Below are 13,324 nucleotides of genomic sequence, written 5' to 3'. Positions count from 1 at the left end.
GCTCATGCAGCTCAATATTAAAAAAACAAACAACCCAGTCCAAAAATGGGCAAAAGACCTAAATAGACATTTCTCCAAAGAAGACATACAGATGGCCAAGAAGCACATGAAAAGCTGCTTAACATCACTAATTATTAGAGAAATGCAAATCAAAACTATAATGAGGTATTACCTCACACCAGTTAGAATGGGCATCATCAGAAAATCTATAAACAACAAATACTGGAGAGGGTGTGGAGAAAAGGGAACCCTCTTGCACCATTGGTGGGAATGAAAATTGATACAGCCACTATGGAGAACAGTATGGAGGTTCCTTAAAAAGCTAAAAATAGAATTACCATATGACCCAGCAATCCCACTACTGGGCATATACCCAGAGAAAACCATAATTCAAAAAGACACATACACCCCAATGTTCAATGCAGCACTATTTGCAATAGCCAGGTCATGGAAGCAACCCAAATACCCATCTACAGATTAATGGATAAAGAAGATGTGGTACATTATATACAATGGAATATTACTCAGCCATAAAAAGGAAAGAAATTGGCTCATTTGTAGAGACGTGGATGGATCTAGAGAGTGTCATTCAGAGTGAAGTAAGTCAGAAAGAGAAAAACAAATATCGTATATTAACGCATATATGTGGAACCTAGAAAAATGGTACAGATGAACTGGTTTGCAGGGCAGAAATTGAGACACAGTTGTAGAGAACAAAGATATGGACACCAAGGGTGTAAAGTGGAGGTGGGGGGGGGTTGTTGTGATGAATTGGGTGATTGGGATTGACATATATACACTGATGTGTATAAAATTGGTGACTAATAAGGACCTGCTGTATAAAAAAATGAATAAAATAAAATTCAAAAAAAAAGAATTGGATAAAGTGACAAAGGGAGAATTGTTTTAGAATTCAATGTCAGGACTTCAATTTCCTTTGAATAGACCCCTTATTGAGTTAAAAGAAATCACAATAATGCCAGAGGATTATTACAAGAGCAGGTAGTTTTCCCCTGGGAGTGAGAAGAAGAGCTACCTAAAATAATTTAAAAGTCCGAAACGTCCAAGCAGCAAAACAGCAGGAAATAAAGTGAGGGATTGAGTAAACTAATATTAATAATTTTAAAAGTATTAAAAATTATTATAGATTCTAGGTATGAAGATCAAGATTAAATTTCCATAAAAAAGCAATAAAATTCCTTTGCAAAACTTAATAAATCAAATTACAAAATGACCCCAAAAAATGACTACAATAGTCAATTTTATGTTAACGCACACAAAAGAAAGTTGGAAAAAAGTGGGGGGAGGATGGGATAGGAAGAAGTGAGGTGAGGGGAGAGAAATTCAGACTTCCAAAGGAGCTGTTCTTACAGTGGGTCCAGCATGTTCCAGGTGGGGTTGCCTGCCATGGAGTCAACAAACTGCCTGAGTTACTGTGTGTGAAAGAGCTTAGTCAGTAAAATTCTATACATATGTAATATTTTTGGTACGTGTGGCCGTCTGAGGCAGCATGGCCTCGTGAAAAGAAAATGGGTGTGGGCATATATATATGTATATACACAATGGAATAGTACTCAGCCATAAAAAAGAATGAAATAATGCCATCTGCAGCCACATAGATGGACCTAGAGATTGTCATACTGAGTGAAGTAAGTCAGAGAAAGATAAATATCATATGGTATCATTTATATGTGGAATCTAAAAAAATGCCAGAAATGAACCTATTTACAAAACAGAAATAGAGTCACAGATGTAGAAAAGAAACTTATGGTTACCAAGGCGGGGAAGTGGGGTGGGAGGGATAAATTGGGAGATTGGGATTGATATATACACACTACTATATATAAAATAGATAACTAATGAGAACCTACTGTATAGCACAGGGAACTCTACTCAGTACTCTGTAATGACCTATATGGGACTAGAATCTAAAAAAAGAGTGGATATATGTATATGGATAACTGATTCACTTTGCTGCACAGCAGAAACTAACACCACATTGTAAATCAACTATACTCCAATAAAAATTAATTTAAAAAAGGAGAATGGGTTTCCTTCTTTCATTCCCCAATGTTTAATGATTGCCCATCATTGGTAGCACTCTGCCATGTGCTGTGGGGACAGAAAAAGATAAAGTCTCTGCCTTCACGCTCTAGCAAGTGGCAGATGTGTTAAAAATGCAATAGTATGTTATGTCTGCTATTCAGTGGTGTTAGAGCTGGGTCATCCTGGCTTATGAGGGTCTACTGTGAGCATCTCTTCCCAACTCTGTGTTCAGAGATGTCATGTTGGTAGCTTGACTGAGTATTTACACCACAGAAATTAGCAAATGCTACAAATCTTTTGAATCTCAGCTCCGTCACTGGCTGTGCAAGCCTGGGTGAATCACTTCACCTCCCCAGCCTCGGTTTCCTTACTTGTAAAATGGATATAGTAAGTGTTGGTTCTTTTCTCTCTCCTAGGGAGAGGATGATGTGACACTTGGAATGCAAATTGGTTGTTCTTGGATGACACGAAGCCCGTCTCTCCTCAGATTAACTGCTGATACCCCTACCGCATCTCCTCAACTGGCACTGATGTTGCCCCAGGCTGGGGGTTGTCCAGGAAGGGCAGTAACTTATAGTGCCCACAGGTCACAGGCTTATTATGTACCCTGTGGGCACTAGGGAGAGGGAGGGGGAGACTAGAAATGGAGGAGATGATCATTGCTCTCTGCAGTTCATTGTTTCATTGTTTATAGCAATACTTGATCTCACTGCCTGCAACATTATGGATGTTTCACAACAAATGAATTTTAGCTACAGCAGCAGCCAAAAATTGTTCAGGAAGGCAAGATGGGGAATGTGGAAGAACCTTGGCCTTGGAGTTAGATCTAGATTTGTCTCCCAGTTCTGTCATCACTAGTTGTTTGGCCTTAGGTAACTGAATGCCTATCTCTGAGCCTCATTTCCTCCAATTGTAAAAATGGAGGTGATGACAACTACTGCAGAGATGTGTTAGAAGGTGAGGGGGAGGCAATGGAGACAAAACCATTTTGTAACCTGTCAAGGACCATTACATGGACCATCGAATGTGAGCAGTTAATTGCGGCAATATTGCCAGTTACCTAATATCTATTCTCTCCCTACTTCAAAACAGAACCTCTATTTTTTAAAAATAAGTTTATTTATTTATTTATTTTTGGCTGCATTGGGTCTTCGTTGCTGCACATGCTTTCTTTAGTTGTGGCGAGCAGGGGCTACTCTTCGTTGCGGTGTGGTGGCTCTAGGTGCGTGGGCTTCAGTAGTTGTGGCACGTGGGCTCAGTGGTGTGGCGTGCGGGCTCTAGAGCGCCGGCTCAGTAGTGGTGGAGCACCGGCTTAGTTGCTCTGCTGCATGTGGGATCTTCCCGGACCAGGGCTCAAACCCATGTCCCCTGCGATGGCAGACAGATTCTTAACCACTGTACCACCAGGGAAGTCCCAGAACCCCTATTTTATTGGAAGTAACAATGCATCCAGCTTAAAGACTATACTTCCTTGCAGCCTCGGAGTGCCAGCCTTGTGACTAAGTTTCAGCTAATGAGATGTAAGTAAAAGAGGTTTTTTTTTTTTTTTTGAGTATACTTGCTTTACAATGTTGTGTTAGTTTCTGCTGTATAGCAAAGTGAGTCCGTTATACATAGACATATATCCACTGTTTTATAGATTTCCTTCCCATTTAGGTCACTACAGAGTATTGAGTAGAGTTCCGTGTGCAGTACACACAATATTCTATACAGTAGGTTCTCATTAGTTATCTATGTTCTAATTAGCACTGTGTATATGTCAGTCTCAGTCTCCCAGTTCATCCCACCCCTCCTTCCCCCCTTGGTAGCCATAAGTTTGTTTTCTACATCTGTGACTCTATTTCTGCTTTGCAAATAAGTTCATCTGTACCATTTTTCTAGATTCCACATATAAGTAATATTATACGATACTTGTCTTCCTCTTTCTGACTTACTTTAGAGATGTAAGTGAAAGAGCTGATAGGACTTCTGGAAATGTTACTTCAAGAGAGTTGACTCAGCTAAGTGAGCCTCTTCTGCCTGTCCCTCCTTTCTCTTCTCACCTGGAATTTGGTGCTCCAACAGCCATCTTTGGCCTTGAAGTGACCTTGAAAATGGAAGCTCTTTGCCATGATGGTAGAAGAGAATGTTACAAGGAGCCTGGGCCCGTGATATTGGTGGCGTACCATTCCTGCCCTCTATTGCCTACCTCTGGGCCACTTCTATTTGAGAGAGAAATAAAATTCTCTCTTGTTTAAGTCTCTGCTGTTTTGGATTTCCTGTTACATGCAGCTAAATCTAACCTATATGAAAATTTCTGGATGGAGCTGTAGGAGACTAGAGGGGAGAGGAAGCACCTCTGGGAGCACTTGCCCTGGGCTCAAATGGTTTACACGTTTATGAGGTTTCAGTGTTTCCACTTCTCAGAAGCATTGGACTCTGTTAACCATTCCTTTCTTCTTAAAACTCTCATCGTCTGGCTTCTGTGACCTCACATTTCCTGGTGTTTATGGGGTCTCTTTTTTTGTTTGTTTTTTGTTTAGTTTAAATGCATTTCATTTTTTAGACCACCTACATGACATGTTTTGTGTTTTTTTTCCTCAAAAACAATGCCTCTACTCCAAATAAAACAATGTCAAAATAAATGAAGAGTTCAAGATGACATCAGTCCCATTTATCTACGTCCTGGTGTTGTGTGGATGAAAAGCAGCAGCCAGCCAGTTATGACGATAGGTGATAGATCCAAAGTAACAGCCATCTGTTCACATTTTTCCATCCCTAAACCTTCCTTAAAGAAAATCATACATGGGGTCACACCATCCTCATGGTAGTCCAGCAGAGCAGCCATGCCATCTGGATTTATGTTTTCACCAGTAAAGAACTGATCGTTTTTGAAATTAGCAAGGATGTGTTTGATTTGTTCTGCAGCCCCTGTCGTAAAGGTTTTACTCTTTCTGATCTCTGTTCTTCAAGTTTCCCTTTGATTGACTTCGTATAATCTTTGATGTACTTTAAAAAAAAAAATAAATTTATTTATTTATTTTTGGCTGCATTGGGTCTTTGTTACTGCGGGCGGGCTTTCTCTAGTTGAGGCGAGCGGGGGCGACTCTTCGTTGTGGTGTGCGGGCTTCTCATTGCGGTGGTTTCTCTTGTTGTGGAGCACAGACTCTAGGTGCGTGGGCTTCAGTAGTTGTGGCTTGTGGGGTCTAGAGCGCAGGCTCAGTAGTTGTGGCCCGCCAGCTTAGTTGCACAGTGGCATGTGGGATCTTCCCGGTCCAGTGCTCGAACCCCTGTCCCCAGGATCGGCAGGCGGATTCTTAACCAATGAACCACCAGGGAAGTCCCTGATGTACTTCGTGTAGGCTTCTCTTGTGAAGCTGGTTTCCTGCAAGTGATGGTTCATGACAATACCCACACCAGTGATTACTGTGCTTTCGGTACCTTCGCCCTCCCAGCCTTCAGCAGAGGTATTTCCACCAATCAGCAAGTTATCAGTGTTACCCTCTGTCCTACTATCTTCCCCTCCACCTCCAGACACAGCCCCCCACCCCACCCCCGTGACCTCCCGGATCTTGTAGATGTTGGAGATCAACTCATCATGGTGGATGAGGTCCCAGTAGATGATCATGATGGGAAGGAGACGGCGGCGCTAGCTTAGTGGGAGCCCGGAGCTCAGGGCAGCAGCGCAGGGCAGGGAGTGGAGAGCGGTTGGAAAAGTGCGGTGTCTCTTTGGATTATCAAGTGACAGAAACCTTGACTTCTACTGGTTTCAACAACAACATCAAAAGAACATATTGGGGCTTCCCTGGTGGCGCAGTGGTTGAGAGTCCGCCTGCTGATGCAGGGGACACAAGTTCGTGCCCCGCTCCGGGAAGATCCCACATGCCACGGAGCGGCTGGGCCCGTGAGCCATGGCCGCTGAGCCTGCACATCGGGAGCCTGTGCTCCGCAACGGGAGAGGCCACAGCAGTGAGAAGCCCGCGTACCGCAAAAAAAAAAAAAAAAACAAACCCAAAACAAACCATATTGTCTCAGTAACTCCAGTATAGTCCAGGAGTAGATGTTTGGACCCAGTTGAATAGAGGGGTTCAAACCATAGTATGAGTACTGGAATGACATTCAAAATATTTAACAACTGGCTTTGCTTTCTCATTGACCCTCAGAACAGTAAGAGGGAGTGTCCTGGAAGTCCCCTGATGGTTCTGACGTTAACTCTTTAGCTACTGGGTCATGGGGAAGTTCAGGGATTGCAGAAGGGTGGCTAGGAGGAAGTGGCAAAATCACTGTTATTCCCAGGGGGTTCTGGGCAGCATTTACTTACCAACAGAAATACTTGAACAATAATCAGCCATTCCAGTGTGTACCAGGTGAACAGCAGCCCTGTGTTAGGATCCGGTTACTCTTTTTTTTCCCCTCTCTCAGCTGTACTATTCCATATGGACTCGGTTCTCAGACAGTCTCTCTCCCCTGGTTGTGAGATGGCTGCCAGTGGCTCCCAGGGCTGCATGCTTCCTCCTTCACATTCAGCAAAAAGGAGTGAGGCCCTTTCCCCCAGCAGCCCTAGCGTAAATCCCGAGATTTGCTCTGATGAGGCTGGCTGAGATCATATGCCCTATCCTGATTGATCAATGTGGCTGGCGGGGGAGGGGGTGGAATGGGAGACTGGCTTAGGCTATGTCACCTACCCCACCATTGGAGCCCCGCTTAGAGTTAGCTTCTTTGGAGTATATAGGCTTAGAATTGAGCTGCTTTCCCCAAAGCAAAATTGGGGTACTGTTGTCAAAATAAGAAGGGTCATGGGGCCTCCCTGGTGGCGCAGTGGTTGAGAGTCCGCCTGCCGATGCAGGGGATACGGGTTCGTGCCCCGGTCTGGGAGGATCCCATATGCCGCGGAGCGGCTGGGCCCGTGAGCCACGGCTGCTGGGCCTGCGCATCCGGAGCCTGTGCTCCACAACGGGAGAGGCCACAACAGTGAGAGGCCCGCATACCGCAAAAAGAAAAAAAAAAAAAAAAAAAAAAAAAAAAAAAAAAGAAGGGTCATGTATTGATTTCCTGCTGTATGTAACAAGTTACCACAAACACAGTGGCTTCACACAACACAATTTATTCTCTTATAGTTCTGGAGGTCAGAAGTCTGAAATGGGTCTCATGGGGCTAAAATCAAGGTGTTGGCAGGTTGTGTTCCTAGGGGAGAATCCCTCCCCTTCCTTTCTCTAGCTCCTTGGCTTATGGCCACATCACTCCATCTCCTGGTTCTGTTGTTACCTTTCTTTCTCTGACTCTGACCCTCCTTCCTCCCTTATATAAGGACCCTTGTGATTTCATTGGGTCCACCTGGATAATCCAGGGTAATCTCCCCATTCAAAAATCCTTAATTTAAGCATATCTGTGCAGCTCCTTTTACCATGTAGGGTAACATATTCACAGAGTCCAGGAATTAGAACCTTGACATCTTTGGGCCAGGGAAATGGGGTAAGGGGGAGGCCTTATTCTGCCTACCACAGAGTGCATGCTGGAAGGCAAAGGCAATAAATATCTATTCTCTCTGCTTTGTCCACCATCTCTCTGGCTACTCTTTTGTATCTTTTGCAGATTCAGCCTTCTTTACCTGACTTTATTTATTTTTCTTGGCTTTTCTTTTCTCTTTTCTTTTCTTTTTTTTTTGGCTATGCAAGCAGCATGTAGGTTCCTAGTTCCCTGACCAGGGATCGAACCCGCACCCCTGCAGTGGAAGCATGAAGTCTTAACCACTGGACCTCCTGGAAAGTCCCATGGCTTTTCTTTCTTTCTCTTTCTTTCTTTCTTTCTTTCTTTCTTTCTTTCTTTCTTTCTTTCTTTCATTTTATTGAAGCATAGTTGGTTTACAATGTTGTGTTAATTTCTGCTGTACAGAAAACTGATTCAGTTACACAAATACATATTCTTTTCCATTATGGTTTATTATAAGATATCAAATATAGTTCCCTGTGCTATACAGTAGGACCTCGTTGTTTATCCATCCTATATACACTAGCTTGCATTTGCTAATCCCAAACTCCCAATCCTTCCCTCCCCCACCCCTCTCTGCTTTACTTGACTTTAATATTGTTTCTCAAGTTTCAGCTCTAGACTTCTTCTATCCTCACTCTATATTCTCTCCCCAGGCAAGCTCACTGAGTCCAAGGCATAATTACCAACTATGGTTACATTCCACATCTCTAGCCCAAACACCTCTGAGTCCAGACCAATTTATCTAAATGCCCACCTGACATCTCCACTTGGCTATCTTGATGGCCCTCCAAATTCAAGATGTCTCAAAGCTTCTCTCCAAACCACGCCCCAAGTCAGTAAATGGCACCACCATTCCTCCAGTTATGGCAGCCAGAAACCTGGACAATCATTCTTAATGTCCATCCTCTCCCTCCTCCCAATCCAATCTTTGACTGAGTCTTTTCTTTTTTTCTTTTTATTTGATGGAATTTTATTTGTAGCAACAACAATCATTAAAACCAAGCAAAAAACAAAAACAAAAATACCCTCCACTGAATGGGAATGGTATCTATTATTTGTCAAAACCCTTTCAGTGGAGTTTGACTGAGTTTTTTCAATTTTACCTTCTTGATCTTAAATTCATCAATTTCTCTCAGTCTTCTCACCTTCCACTCCAAGCCACCACCTCTGTCTAAACTGTTAACTCTTCTTGCCTGGACTTCTGCATTGGCCACCTAGGCTAGTCTCTTGGGTCCATTATGATCTATCTCCAGTTTGTTCTCCATACCATTGCCAGGGTTATTTTTCCAAAATGCAAATCTGATCATTTAACTCCCCCACTCAGAACACTTCACTGGCTTTCCATTGCTCTTAGGAGAGAAACCAAAACCCTTCCTATGATAGCTAAGCCTTTGTGGGGTCTGCTCCCTGTCTATTTCTCTAGTCCTGCCTCCCTTCAAGAATCTATTGGTCTTTTACTTCTTTTTGTTCCTCAAACTTGCCATGTTCTTTCTCATCATTTAACCGGGGCATACTCTGTGCAGTCTGCCAGATCTCTAACTCATCTTTTATATTTCCCATGGACCCTTTTCAACCTCCTGGACTAGATCAAATTCTCCCATTATAAACTGTCAGTGAATTCCATTATAGACTCTGCATTTCACCTAGGTAGTGCTAACACAATTCCAATTTTCCGTTTACTTGTCTACTCATTGTTCTCCCCAACACAACCACTACTAGTCTGTAAGCTCCAGGGGAGCAAGGGCTTTGTCTGTGTCTGTTCGCCATTAAATCCCTGCACCTTGTTCTGTAGGCACTTCATGTCTCTTAAAACCACAGGTGCACGTGCTCATTTTTGAATCAGAACACTGAAGTTTGTTCCGAGGTCATATAACCAGCAGGGGGATAAATTCCAAATCTGACTCCAAAACCTGCCCTTTCTTCCTTTCACTCTGCTGGCCTCTGAGGTGGGGGAAGTGTTGGGATTGTGCCATTTCTGGGTGTGCAGTTCTAGAAACCTCAACTGCTTCCTTTGGAAACCTTTGGAAATGGATCTGAAAAGGCTGACAGTTTGCCTGAACTTATAGGGGTGGGGGGGAAGTTTTCTTTTTCCTTTTCTTCCTTTTACATCTGTCTTTCTTTCTTTCCTCCCTCTCTCTGTTTTTCTCCTTCCTTTCCTTTCTTCCTTCCTCTTTTGCAAAAAATGCACAAAGTTCCTGCTCATTGCCAGACTCTGTTCTGGGAGTTGGTGACATAAAGATGAATCAAAAAGAGTCTCTGACCTCAAAGAGCTCAAAATCTAGTCTGTTAGAAGTCTAGGACAAGTAAATAAATTCCAAGCCAGTATCATTTCCTCCTCTGTAAAATGGGCATCACCCTTACTACACTAGAGTTTTTGGATGCAAGTAACTGAAACTGATTTAGGAATGAAATTTATTGGAAGGGCATTGGATGGGTCCCAGAACTGAAAGAAAAGCAGGAGAGCCAGACCCAGGAAACAGGAGGGTGGGCAGCTCATGGAGCCAAGTCCATGCTCTAGGAACTAGCTTGTAAGGAGAATGTCACTGGCACTGTCCCCACTGTGACTATTCCAGTTGTTCCCTTGTCTTTGAGACTGTCCCCCAAGATTCAAAGAGCCAGGTGGGAGCATCCCATGAAGCAAGCATGGGTCAGTCACCTAGCCAGACTCCAGCTGCTTATATGTCGGGAGAGGAGATAATTGCTCCTTTCCATTGCAGAATGGGGGTTGGCACTCAGAGCCCCTGACACTGCTGCTCTCGTTTCCCTGTGGTTCTTGGGTGACACCAGGGCTAAATAATCTCTTGAGAGGTCACCTATTCATCGAGTCCCTGCACAATGATCTGTTGCTAAGTAGTAGGACTGGGGCTTGAATTTGGGTCTAGCTGGCAGAGTAGCAGTTAGAGTTCTTGGCTACAAGCAACAGACACCACCTCTGCCAATTTTCAGCAAAAGAGAATTTATTGGAGGGATGTGGGCGAGGCTCAAAGAATTTATGGGAAGCTGTAGAAGCAAGTTTAGGGACAGACAGGAACCAAAGGAGAGATGGAGGGTCTAGGATCATGTTGGAGACACACTTACACTTGCCACCACCAGCACAATGAATGACCTCCAACAAGATCTCCTATTTTGGCTGTACTGCCTCCAAATTCAAATTCTCAGGACATAAGGTGTTTGATGGGGTTAGTTTCCATCATGGCCCTGTCCTCCAGGGTGAGGTTAGGAAAATGGCTTTTTTAGTGGGATGGGTCATTTGGAGTTACCTTTCCATCAGGGCCACAGAGGAAATTAATACAGTATTAGGGGGTGTTTATCAGTTATCTATCGCCAAAATAATAGTACATAGCAAACAATCACATGCTTCCAAAGCATGCAACAATCAGCTCATACATCTGGTGGTCAGTTAGGCAGCTCTGCTGATTTTGGTTGGACTTGCTCACATGTTTGGAGATTGGCTGGCTATTGGCTGATCTAGTCTAACCTTGGCTGGGAGTACTAGGCCCTCTGGTTCTGCTCCTCCATTGGGTTACTTTTGGCATGTTCTCCTGGGTAATGGCAGAGGCAGAAGAGGGGGTAAACCCTATCACACAAGTGCTTTTTAAGGCCCAGCTTGCATCACACCTGCTGGTATCCTATTGGCCAAAGCAAGTCACATGACCAAGGCCAGCATCAGAGTGAGAGAGCACTGTGAAATATCATGGCAAAGGGTGTGGGTGCAGTTGGCCCTCCCTCCATATCTGCAGGTTCCACATCCACCGATTCAACTGACCATGGATCAAAAATATTCAAAAAAAACAATTCCAGGAGGCTCCAAAAAGAAAAACTGGTTACATAGTTACATTGTATTTACAATTATTTAAATAGCATTTACAGTGTATTAGATATTATAAGTAACCTAGAGATGAGTTAAAGTATACCGGAGGGGGCCTCCCTGGTGGTGCAGTGGTTGAGAGTCCACCTGCCGATGCAGGGGACACAGGTTCGTGCCCCGGTCTGGGAAGATCCCACATACCATGGAGCGGCTGGGCCCGTGAGCCATGGCTGCTGGGCCTGCGCATCCGGAGCCTGGGCTCCACGACGGGAGAGGCCACAACAGTGAGAGGCCCGCGTACTAAATAAATAAATAAATAGATAGATAGATAGATAGATAGATAAATAGATAAATAAATAAATAAAGTATACCGGAGGATGAGCATAGGTTACATGCAAATACTTTGCAGATTTTGGTATTTGAGTTGCAGGGGTGGGGTGGTGGTTGTCCTAGAACCAAATCCCCAGCAGATAACAAGGGAAGACTGTACAGGGAAAGGTGAAGAATTGGTGCCATGTTTGCAGTCCATGGGGAAATGTCTAAAAGGAGTCAGTGTCTGTGCAGATGTCAAAGTCCAAGTTCTTTCCATGTTCCACACCACCTGGGGCAGCAACCAAAGGAGCTTTTCTCCAAGACAGGCCTCTGTTCTTATTCAGTTGTATCACTTTGAATGTCAGGTTCACGAGAACAGGGACTTTTGTCTGTTTCACTCACCATGTAACCCCACTGTCTAGAACAGTGCCGGATAGATAACAGGTGCTTAACAAATAGTGACTGAGTGAAAATTCCCTTGTGAACTTACCTTATGCATCTAACCAAGATTTTTCACTTTTGTGGGAAGGTTGTATGCTATGGAGGAAAGGACTTAAATTTGGACACAAATCAACCTGGGCTCAAATCTGGGCTTCATCCTTTACTACCAGTGACCTTGGGCAAATTATCCAGTCTTCCCGAGCCTCATTTTCCTGTAGTGGAAAACTTTTGGGTGACCTCTCAGTGCAACCTGCCCATTTTCTGGTAATTGTCCCTCCCATCTCCACATATTTCCTATAATGGGGCTTCTGTATTACGTGACCCTGTCCCCATCCCCCAACCCTGTCTCAACTGATTGGACCAGGGGTATGGATCTGAACCATAATGGGCCAATCAGAGTCTCTTCTACAGGAATTTGGAATTCCAGTCTTAGTCTGATTGGCCTCTTAAATGGAGGAGATAGGAAATCAGGAGCTGGCTATGGTCATTTTCCACCAGAGAGAGCTGGTCTACAGCAGGAGAGAAGAATAAAGCCCTCATTCCAGATTATTTCTTAGGTCCAGTCAGCTATCAGACAGCTAGCTAGGCAGCTAGGTAACTACTGGTGTAATGGTTAAGGGCATAGTCTCTAGTTCCAGATTACATTGGTTCAGATTCTGGCTCTATCATTTACTAGCTGAGTTATTTAACTTCTCTGTGCCCTCATTCTCATCTGTAAAGTGGGAATGACATTAATACCTACTTCATGGGGTTGCCATAATGATTAAATAAAAGTGCATAGAACTATACCTAATGCATGGTGAGTACTAATCCATGTGCATGATTTCCAGGTCATAGTCTCCGATCCTTAAAATTAATACCCCCTTTTCACCCCACCCACTCCCTTTCAGGAAACACTCACTTCAGTGGATTGTTGATTCCAGTGCAAAGAATCTGAACTAATACCATTTTCATCTGTGAAATGGGGAAAGTTAAGAATCTTGAGTTCTTGGAGTAGCAGTGAGGATGAAATGAGATGAGTACAGCTCGTGGCACACTGTAGGTACTCAATATTTACATGCTTCTCATGCTTCCTACCCTGCCTTCCTCAGACTCCAACTGGGGCCAAGCATGGCAGACGGTGCTTCGGGTGTGGACGGTCTTGGCCACAGCTTGGTTTGGCTCCTTTCTAAGGTGAGTCTGATCTGTTCTTACAAGGTTCTTAGAACCACACGTCTCAATACTTCATTCTGCACTCAGAGGAGTGAA

At 43.8% G+C, this 13,324-nt stretch overlaps 1 pseudogene across 1 annotated transcript; it reads right to left on the bottom strand.

Moving 5' to 3' along the window:
* Positions 1–4,678: 4,678 nt before the first annotated feature.
* LOC309801431 (translationally-controlled tumor protein-like) lies at positions 4,679–5,653 on the bottom strand (annotated as a pseudogene). Its single transcript has 2 exons — positions 5,359–5,653; positions 4,679–5,024 (listed from the first exon to the last, which is right to left on the bottom strand). The product of its transcript is annotated as a translationally-controlled tumor protein-like (transcript).
* Between the last annotated feature and the right edge of the window lie 7,671 nt (positions 5,654–13,324).

The sequence above is a fragment of the Mesoplodon mirus genome, assembly GCF_964341445.2.
Source record: "Mesoplodon mirus genome assembly, chromosome: 3".
Taxonomy (NCBI): Eukaryota; Metazoa; Chordata; class Mammalia; order Artiodactyla; family Ziphiidae; genus Mesoplodon; species Mesoplodon mirus.
Note: the sequence above shows the minus strand (reverse complement) of the source record. Positions and strands in the feature narration are given on the sequence as shown.